At 41.1% G+C, this 11432-nt stretch overlaps 1 pseudogene; it reads right to left on the bottom strand.

Moving 5' to 3' along the window:
• Positions 1–550: 550 nt before the first annotated feature.
• LOC141500284 (eukaryotic translation initiation factor 1 pseudogene) lies at positions 551–1153 on the bottom strand (annotated as a pseudogene).
• Between the last annotated feature and the right edge of the window lie 10279 nt (positions 1154–11432).

Consider the following 11432-nt stretch of genomic DNA (forward strand, 5'->3'; position numbering starts at 1 on the left):
AAATTGCAAGCTTTACAGTTGCTACATTGGCTGTTTTGATACATTAGCTGAAAATTTGTTCCTTTGCCAAAAGTTTAATTCAGGGGGCGGCTAGGTGGCGCCCTGGAGTCAGGAGTACCTGGGTTCAAGTCCGGTCTCAGACACTTAATAATTACCTAGCTGTGTGGCCTTGGGCAAGCCACTTAACCCTATTGCCTACCTAAAAAAAAGTTTAATTCAGGTAAAGTCGGCTTCACGGAATGGTGGCCTCTCTGCCTGTATATCCCTAGAGGCAGGGCACTACTACTAAAAAGGTCTGGTCAGAAAACATCGGACCTTGATGTGCTGTAAGAAAGAAATTGGCCCCCCACGAAACTCCTCCCCAGCAAGGTGGTATCCCTCCCTCTACTCCCAAAGACCACCTCTTTATCTTGATGGTGTAAGTGGGCCGTTAACTCCCCACCTTGGTAATGGCCTCTTCATGGGCTCCAACACGAGCTTGTCTGTGTTTCAGGTCAGGCCCTGCCAGGTTCGCCCTGTCCGTTTAAATGAGGGACTTCAAGACTCTAGACAGGGTGGCTCTTTTCACTTTATTACATGAAGGAGTTACACTAGTCCAAGTTAAACAGCAGACCTAAACGGTTACATGACACAAGCCGGGAGGTTTTCTATCTTGTGACGAGGGACAGGAGGGAATTGTTCTAGTCATGACAAGGCTTCCCTGAGACACAAACTTAAAACCCATGAACCTTCAGCTGGTCCTCCTTAGCCAGTCCAATCTCGACGAGGAACTGGCAGATGTTCTTGCGCTGGTCACCCTGCAGCTGAATCACTTCTCCATATTCTGGGTGTTCGATGACAGTACCATTGCAGGCAAATTTCTTCTTAAATGCCTTCACCAGTTTCTTTTTATCGTAATCATCGGCGATCCCTTGGACAGTGGTGAGGGTCTTCCTGCCATTTCTCTGCTGAATTCTTATATGGATATAATCCTCAGTCCCAGCAGGAAGCAGGTCATCACCCTTACTTGCATCCGCAAAGGGGTCGAAAGAGTGGAGGTTCTGGACAGCGGACATACGACACGATTCCTTTTCCTCGGTGGAAACGGCCTGCGGAAGGCGGTGGCGGGGGGTGGCGAGCGGGGCTGGGAGTGGGGGGCTGGGGCTGGGGGGGACGGGGCGTTGGGAAGTCGGGGGGGGCTCGCGGCCGAGCTGGCGGCGGCTCGCTGACGCGGCCCGGATTCTCCGGCTCTTCCGACACTTCGCAATCTCATACTACAGAAATGGGTGGGCACCCACCTCCAATTAGCTTTTCTACCATTAACAAAGTCTTTGGGTGTTTGACCTCTGGTTTTCTTGGGGGGGGGATCCCAGAAATGTGGTCCTGGAAAACGGAGAATGCTATTCTCCTTTATTCCTTCTTATTTTTCTCCCTAAATCCTCTAAATGAATTTTTATTACGTTAAAGCAAATCTTTGGCAACTTAATATAGCATTAGCATCTCCAAATTCCCTAAACACACACACACACACACACACACACACACACACACACACACACAGTTTCACCCCAAAGTTTTATAATCCCTTTGATTTTACTGGGTTCCTTCAAATTGCTACCTATTCCATGTGGCAACAAATTTGCTTTCGCCTTAAATTCTATCCTTTCCTGTGTTATAAGAGATGCTACGAAGATAAGAGCACCAGCTCTAGAGTTTAAATATGATCTCAGACATTTGACACTTATTGGCTGTGTGATCTTTGGCAGGTCACTAAACGCTGATTGCCTCTCATCTCTGGCCACTGAAATGGTGAGACTGATAACAGCATGACACCCCCTCACTCAAATGCAACTCAGTGTTTGCCATGGCAACTCCTTCCAATTTCATGGTCATCCTCTACAACAATGGACCAAAAAACCCAAAAAACATTATAATAAGAAATGATGATTTTGATGATTTTTTAAAAAATGAAAAGACTAGCACAACATAATGAAGAGGGAAATGAGCAGAGCCAAGAGAATGTTAAATGCAATAACAGCAAGGTTTAAAGAATGACTTTGAAACTTGCATGAACTGATGCTGAGTGAAGGGAGCAGAAGCAGGAGAACATTGTACATATTAACAACATTGTGAAGTGATCAACTGATGATAATGTTTGTCCTTCATTTTTTTTTCAGGGGCAGAAAATTTATTATTTGACAAAAAATTCCAGGAAAACTAGAAACAATATGGCAGAAACTAGGTATAGACCAACATATCACACAGTATACCAAGATAAAGTTAAAATGAGTACATGACTTATACATAAAGGATGTTATCAGAAGCAAATTAGGAAAGCATGAAATAGTTTACTTGTCAGATATATGGAGAGGGGAAGAATTTAGAATCAAATAACACATAGAGAACATTAAAAATGTAAAATAGGTAAATTTGATTATATAAAATGAGAAAGCATTTGTATAAAAAACCAATACACCCAAAATTAGAAGGAAAGCAGAAAACTAAGAAAATAATTTTATAGCAAGTATCACTGGTAAAAGTCTAATTTCTCAAATATATAGAGAACTGGTCAAACTTATACAATTATAAGTCATTCCTTAGTTGACAAATGGTCAAAGGATATGAGCAGGCAGTTTTCAGACAAAGAAATCACAGATATCCAATACTCTAAATCATGATTGTTAAGACAAATGCAAATTAAAACAGCTCTGAGGTACTACCTCATACCCATCATGTAGGATAATATGACAGAAAAAGAAAATGATAAATGTAAGAAGGAATATGGGGACACTGGAACACTAATGCATTGATTTTTTTAAAAAAATTTATTTAAGGCAATGGGGTTAAGTGACTTGTCCAAAGTCACACAGCTAGGCAATTATTAAGTATCTGAGCTGGATCTGAACTCAGGTCCTCTGACTCCAAGGTCAGTGTTCTATCCTCTGTGCCAAGTAGCTGCCCCTCTCACTAATGCATTGGGTTTTTTTAGGTTTTTGCAAGGCAAATGGGGTTAAGTGGCTTGCCCAAGGCCACACAGCTAGGTAATTATTAAGTGTCTGAGACCGGATTTGAACCCAGGTATTCCTGACTTCAGGGCCGGTGCTTCATCCACTGCGCCGCCTAGCCACCCCTCACTAATGCATTGTTAATATTTTTTAAATTTATTTTTTATTCTCATTTTGTACAAATGTTTTTTTTACATTAATAAAATATACTTGTTTACGAGTAAACAAAATACCCCTCCCCCCATGAATATAGATAGACTGGCTTGGGCGAAAAAGTAAAGGGGAGAGAAAAAAAATTAAAATTAAAAAAATAATAGTAATAATTGTAGGTATGGCCAGGTGGCGCAATGGATGAAGCACCAGCCCTGGAGCCACGAGCACCCGAGTCCATATGCAGTCTCGTAAACCCAATAATCACCCAGCCATGTGACATGCAAGCCACCCGATCCCCACTGCCCTGCAAAAACCAAAAAGAAGAAAAAAAAAAAGACCCAAAATAAAATAAAATAGTAATAATAGTAGGGGTGGCTGGGTGGCAGACAGAGCATTGGCCCTTGAGCCAGGAGCACCTGGGTCCAAATCCGGCCCCAGACACCCAAAGATCACCCTGCTATGTGGCCCCAGGCAGGCCACCCAGCCCCACTTGCCCTGCACCCTCCCCCAAATAATAATAACAAAAAATGTGCCTCAGTCTTTGTTCCAACACCATCAACTCTGTCGTGAGTGGATCACATTCTTTATGATAAGCCCATCACAAAAGTTACTTCCATATTTTTCCAACGTTGCCATTGCTGATCGCAACTCCCTCCTTTCTTATTTCTCCACTACCATGTACTATATTTTCTCTCTCCTTTCACTCTGACTCTGCTGTAGGGTCGCTGAGAGGCACAGCAGACAGATCCCTGATCCTGGGGCCAAGAAGCCCTGAGCCCCCATACCACCCCTTAGGCCTAGAATCCACCTGGCCCTATGGTCCTGGGCAGGCCATCCAATCCCAGCCCCTTACAAGAAGTAAAAAAGAAAATGTGTTATATCTGACCACTGTCCCCCCCCCCCCATGATCCATCCTCTCCTCCTTTATTCACATCCCCACCCCTTCCCCCTGCTCCCCCCTCCTTCTTACTCCAGTTATCTATACCCCATTGAGTATATTTGCTGTTTCCTCTCCTAGCCATCTTTGATGAGAGCAAAGGTTCCCTCATTCCCCCTTGCCTCCACCCTTCCATATCATTGCAATAGCTCATTGTAATAAAAAAAAATCTTATTATGTGAAATATCTTGGCCTATTCCCCCTCTCCTTTTTCTTTCTCCCATTACATTTCCCTTTTTTTTCCTATTGACTCCATTTTTACACCATATTTTATCTTCGAATTCAGCTTTCTCCTGTGCTTCAACTATAAAAGCTCCCTCCACCTGCTCTATTAACTGAGATGGTTCATATGAATATTATCAGCATCATTTTTCTATACATGCAGTTCATCCTCATTAAGTCCCTCATATTTCCCCCCTCTCCTCCAATCTCCATGCTTCACCTGAGTCCTGTATCTGAAGATCAAACCTTCTGTTCAGCTCTGGCCATTCCAAAAGGAACCTTTGAAATTCCCCTGGTTCATTGAAAGTCCATCTTTTTCCCTGGAAGATGACATTCAGCCTTGCTGGGTAGTTCATTCTTGGCTGCATTCCAATCTCTTTTGCCTTCCAGTATATTCTATTCCAAGCCCTATGAGCTTCCAATGTAGTTGCTGCTAAGTCCTGTGTGATCCTGACTGCAGCTCCACGATATTTGAACTGTGTCCTTCTGGCTGCTTGTAATATTTTCTCTTTGACTTGGGAGTTCTGGAACTTGGCTATAACATTCCTGGGGGTTGGTTTTTTGGGATCTCTGTCTCAGGGGGATCAGTGGATTCTCTCCATTTTTATCTTGCTCTCTGCCTCTAGAATATCAGGGCAATTTTCCTGTAGTAATTCTTTGAAAATGATGTCAAGGCTCTTTTCCTGATCATGACTTTCAGGTATTCCAATAATTTTCAAATTATCTTTCCTAAGTCTGTTTTCCATTTCAGTTGTTTTTTCAATGAGATGTTTCACATTTTCTTCTAATTTTTCATTTTTTTAGTTTTGAAGTATTGATTCCTGATTTCTGGTAAATTCATCAATCTCCCTGAATTCTATTCTTTGTCTGAAGGATTTGTTCTCCTCAGAGAGTTTTCTTGTCTCTTTTTTTTCATCTGGCCAATTTTGCTTTTTAAAGCATTCTTCTCCTCAATAACTTTTTGAACTGTTTTATCCATTTGACCTACGCTGTTTTTTAGCATGCTATTTTCTTCAGCATTTTTTTGGATTTCCTTGACTAAGCCGCTGACTTCATTTTCATGTTTTTCCTGCATCTCTCTCCTTTCTTTTCCCAGTTTTTCTTCCAACTCCCTCATTTCATTTTCAAAGTCTTTTTTGAGCTCTATCATAGCCTGAGCCCAATTTCTGTTTTTCTTGGAGTCTTTAGATGCAGGAGCTTGTGCTTCCTCATCTTCAGACTATTTTGATCCTTCTTGGGCTCAGGTGCAAAATATTTCTCAATGGTGTTCCACTTTTTTCTCTGCTTGCTCATTTTCCCAGACTAAGCCTGTTTTGGGGGGTGCTTCCTGAGCTTTTGGGACACTCCCACAAGGGTCTCAGTGTGTGAGGTTCTGTCCTCCCTCCTGGTCTGTGAATGAACATAAGCACCCCCCTCTGCCACAGGGCCGAGGTGGGGGGGCACTGCTGTTCTATTGGGGGGGGGGGGGCCTAGACTGGGATCAGGATCTGAAAATAGTCAGAGCCCCAGAGTCCTGTTCCAGGGGCAGAGGACAGAGCTCTGCAGTCTCTCTTCACTCCCCTCCCTCAGCTCAATGGGCTCATGCCCTGGGGGCTCCTGCTTACCAGCTCTGCCTGCTTCTATTTCCGGGTCTAGGCTGTGGAAAGACCAAGCTGCTTGCTGTGTGCCCTGAGGGCTGGGCTCCATGTGCTGCTCTGGCAGAGGTCCCCTGCTGTTCCCCCACTTTTTGCCGGTGCTCCCCAGGGTGCAGCTCAGGAGACTCCCCCACTGCTGTGAGCTGGGGCTCCCAGCACCCTGGGGCTGCCTCCAGGAGGCTGAAGTTCTTTGGCTTTGGAGGTCCACCCCTCTGGCGTGCCTCCCCTCTGACCCGGGGAGCAGAGCCTTTCTGCTCTTTTCCAGGTTACCTTGAGTAGGAGAACTGCCTCACTGGGTCCCTTTGTGGGTTCTGTCTCTAGAAAGTTTAGTTAGAGTCCTTAGTTTATGAGTTTTTATCAGAGAGCTCCTAAGACTCGATCCCTTCATGTCGCCATCTTCTGTCCTTCATTATTAAAGATCATGACATCAGAAAGGTGATGCCAAGACAAGCACATGGATTGGATTTCGGGGGGGGGGGGCTTGCAGAGTCACCAGCCTCACTTTCTCCTCCAGAGCCATCTGGGTCCAGTGGTTAGATATGAATCAGGATAACTGGAGATGACCCTGGATGCCAGGCAATCAGGTTAGGTAACTTTCCCAAGGTCACACAGCTATTTGAGACTGAATTCAAGCTCCTCCTTCCTGACTCCAAGGTCAAGGCTCTATCCACTGTGCCAGCCTAGCTGGCTCTTAGGTGATCAACTATATTACACTCAGTGCCTCTCAATGGTTCAGTGACCAAGGACAATCTAAAAGACTTGTGATGCCATCCACATTCAGAGAAAAGCTATGGAGCTTGAATGCAGAACAAAATATACTGTGTTCACTTCTTAAAATTTCATTTATGTTTTTTTTCTTTCCCCTTCATAGTTTTCTTTCCCCTCTTTAGTTCTAATTCTTTTTCACAACATGACTAAAATGGAAATATATTAAACATGATTGTATATGTGCAACTTATATAAAATCACTTGATGCAATGGGAAGGGGGAGGGAAGGAAGGGCTAGTAGAAAAATGAGGAACTCAAAAGCTTACAAAAGATGAATGCTGAAAACTATACTAGCATATAATTGGAGAAAATAAGATAAAAAATTTTTTAAAAGAATGACTTTGGACAATTAAGCTATTTTGTCTATTATAAATACTCAAATTAACTATAAAGGAATATGAAGAAAGACACTCTGCATCCAGAGAAAGAATTATGTATGTATGATCATTTTATATATATATATATATATATATATATATATATATATATATATATTTGTGTCTAATGATAATCATCTCTTAGGCAGAGTCGTGGGAGAGACAAAAAAAGAAATTTACATGATAATTTTATTATATATTTGAAAGGAATAGCAGTTGTGCATGTTAGAATTACAGTTTTGTGTACAATCATCTTTTTTATTGTACTGATATGAAAATGCTTTTTTTATTCCATAAATTAGAAGTAAAATTTTAAAAGAATTGATGGGGAGGAGGATATGGAGAATTGGGAGGCAGATAGTAATAGTGATAAAGAAAAACTTACCAAATAGTTTTTAAATACACACAAGAGAATGAGTTAAGAAGACACGAAGAGGCTAGCTGCTAAAGATGTTTAGATATTTAAGTCTCAAAGTCTTATACAGAATATAATGATAATTATGTTACTGTCTTCTGTATTAAGTCTTTGTCTAGATATATTGTGAGAGGTTCATTTTGAGCATTTCTTTTTGTCTGGAGGAAATAAATAACTACCCTATATCTGAAAAACAAAAATCTTTCCTTTCCCAATTTCTGACTCCCCTGAGATCTAGCTCTCTCCTGATGACATAGCCTTCCTGATTTCCCTTTCTAAAGGGGGATCATTCCCTCTTATTCACTGGCTGAGATGAAAGGAGTTGGTATATTACTTGCTTCCCAATGCCACTTCCAGGTTCTCCATCACCATTACTCAGTAACATTTCCTCCTTTGAGATTCACTCAATCTGTATCTATTACCCAATCAAGATTCAGATAAATGATATTCTGTCCACATCCAGGACACCTTTTCTTCTTTCCGCAATGATTCAGTGCCTGGTTCACTGGCTTTTCTTTCTCCCAAATCCTTTCCCCATACTAGAGACTTCCAACTTTCATTGATATTCCCTCAAACATAGTAAATTCCCACTTCCTTAACTAACGTATTTTCTAGGACCTCCTTCTCCACTACACCTCAGCCACACAGAGAGCACATATCCTTGATCTTTACATCACCCCAAAATGCACCATATTCATGAACTCTGAAATTGTATTATCTAGTATATGGCTGATTTGGAGCTATGTAATGAGAGGCAGAAATAGAGAGAAAAGGAAAGAGACAGAAACAGAGGGTGTCACAGGAAGACAGAGACACAGAGACAAAGACAGAGACTGAGATTTGAGAGAGACAGAGAGATGTATGTATATATGTACCTCCTTCTGAAATATCTTCTTTTCTGTGCATTTTCTAATGTTACAATTTGTTCTGCTACTATTTATATTTTGTTTTAAAGGTAAAGTTATGCTAGTTTTGGGGAACATGCCATTTTTACAACTTTGCTTTATCAGCATTATAAGTATATTGTTTTATTACTGCTATTTGGTTATTATAATCTTATTGCAAAGGCTTTAATTGCCTTATCATCATTACAGGAGAAACTAGATGGGAAATTTATGAGGTTAGTGATGATGTAAAATAACATCCTAATCCGAAACTAGGAGGCTTCAAGTCCCTCCCTCTCTGATCCATTCTCCACCTATTTACCAGAGGATTTCCCCCAAGTGCTAGTCTATCTTCCTCCTCTGCTCAATAGTTTCTAAAGGTTCTCTGTTGCCTCTAGCATCAAGTATAAGCCCCTCCCTTGAGTTCTTAAAGTCTTCACAACCTGGCCCCAAACTACCTTTCCAGACGCTTCTCCTTTCCACACTCTAAGGAATATGGCCTTTTCACTGATCCACACCCCTGAAAGTTCATCTCTTATCTCTGCATCTTTGCCCTAGATGTCCCCATGCACTTCTACCTCACCTCTACATCATAGCATTACATGGGTTTACCTCAATACTTTTAACTCAGACATTGACATGAAACTTTTCTTAGTATCCTCCATGCCCCTGACCCCATTTCCTACCAGTGGCTGCTGCCCCTCTTCTCCTCATCATTTTTACCTTGAATTTATTTCTGTCATATATATTCAAATTTATGTATGTAGTTGGTCCTTTGTTCTCAAAGAAGACTATAACATCAGGGAGGTGATACCATAACAAGTACATGAACTAGATTTGAGTGAGGCTCCTCCAGGGACTTTTTGGATTCACTGTCCAGATCTGAAACAGGACAACTGGGGAAGACCCTGAATGGCAGACAATCAGGGTTAAGTGACTTGCCCAGGGTCACACAGTTCATAAGTGTCAAGTATCTGAGATCACATTTGAATTCAGGTCCTCCTTCAGGGCTGGTGTTCTATCCCCTGCACCACCTTGCTGCCCTTATAGATATCTATCTATCTATATACACACACACACACACACACACATATATATATATATATATATATATATATATATATATATATATACTTATATATAGTCATGAAATACATTCATATCTAAGATATAATAATATTTTAAATATATAAATTCAGTAAATATATGTAAAATACACATATATTTTATATATGTGTAATAGATATATCATGTACATATGCATATACGTAATATATAAAATATATATGTAAAATGTAAATATATCTATATGTAAAATGAAAGCTCCTTGTTTTATCTTAGTCTTTGTATCTCCATGGTGGGTTCCAGGATACTCCTGAGATGTTGAGTATGTTTTTCACTAATACTATAGACTCAAGCCCTTCATTCCAATAAGTTTCCCCCATTGTCAGCCTACAATGATTAGATCCCTAGTTGCATCTAACCAATAACATAGTTTTAATTAAAGGATATTTACTCCTAAGATATAATAAGAATAGGAATACATTTTCCTCCCAAAATATTAAGGGGCATACTCTCTACTATACCACCTCAATCCTAGTTAAAGAGGGATGAAGATTTAACCACTGCATTCTCCCTATCAAGTTCAAGTGTCCAGGGCAAGGTTTGAACTCCGGTCATTCTAACTCCATTGCTCTGAGGCAGTTAAATTGTTTGTCCTTCATTTTTTGAAGAGGACCAGTGATGTCTTGATTCATGTCTAAATTGGATTTTAAGTGGCAGGGGATGGCTTTCATGACCATTGAAATAAATTGTTCTCTTTTGCCCATTCCTTGGGGAGAAGCCTTCACATGCAAGGGGAAGATACCCCCTCCCAACTCATTGACCAGTTTGAGGCCTGTGGACTACCTTCACCCTGGTTTAGCCATCTGCCAAGATGGTTTTACAAGGTGTGGCCAAGGCACACCCAGCTTCTTGGAGCCAGAGGTGAGAGCTGGGTGACAAGGGGGACCAGAGGTAGATGAGCAGCCCCCTCCCCAGAGGTGCTCCATGAACACCCACTGCAGAGAGGTTCCTGGAGGTTAGGGGCTATTTTAGCTTTGTCTTGGTTTCACCAGGGCCTAGCTCAATGCTCAATACTTTTTGAATTAATAAAATGAAATGTATTTAAGAGAGAGTGACCTGGATCATGAGAGGACAGAGAAGCATGACACATCAATTCAATGACAGAACTGGGAATCTTTAACAGTCATGTTGACTGTCTACAAGAATTGGAAGGACTATCTACAAAGATACGAGAAATGAATTAGATTATTTTTTTCCTTCTTGGATATAGGTAGCAGAAAATAAGAACAAAGACAAGTTATAGAGAGACAGATTTGAGCTCAAAATAAAGAAAAACTTCCTCACATTTAGGTCAAAAGCAAAAAAGAATTCACTGGAGGTCTTCAAGAGAGGATCTAGAAGGGAAGGGTTTAAGGTTAGGTTCAGTTCTAGGCTAAACTAGATGATCTCAGAGGTCTTTTTAAAATCTACATTTCTATGATACTGTAATTTCAGCTAATGGCTAACAAGAATTCCAACTCTGCTACATCTGTGTGTCTTTGGGCAAACCACAACCTCTCTGAGCCCCCATTTCTCCTTTTATAAAATGAGGGAGGCAGCTCAGAGTGCTATGATCCAAGGAACCAAGGCCCAGACAGCTGAGTGGTTTTATTCAAAGCTGACTGTTTGAGGTTGTTTCCAGCAATTTTGGCCACAGTCAGAAAAAAATTGTTGACAGTTTGAGTCAATTTATATTGCTCCTTTGAATTTTCTGAAATTGGCACAGTGGTAAGAAAACCCTATCAGCCAGGTAAAAATGGTAGGGAAGGAATATATGCATGGAAACTCTTAAAGTTAGTGGAATATTAAGTGAAGTCTGATGGTAGAAACCCTAGCTCTGTGATTCAGCATTTGAAAGATGAATTGCTCTACATTCCCATTTAGAAAGGAATGACCAAGGTTTCTAACCCTCAACCGTTGGCTTCTGTTTTGTCATAGAACAAACATGGTGAAC

The sequence above is a fragment of the Macrotis lagotis genome, chromosome X, assembly GCF_037893015.1.
Source record: "Macrotis lagotis isolate mMagLag1 chromosome X, bilby.v1.9.chrom.fasta, whole genome shotgun sequence".
NCBI classification, from domain to species: domain Eukaryota; kingdom Metazoa; phylum Chordata; class Mammalia; order Peramelemorphia; family Peramelidae; genus Macrotis; species Macrotis lagotis.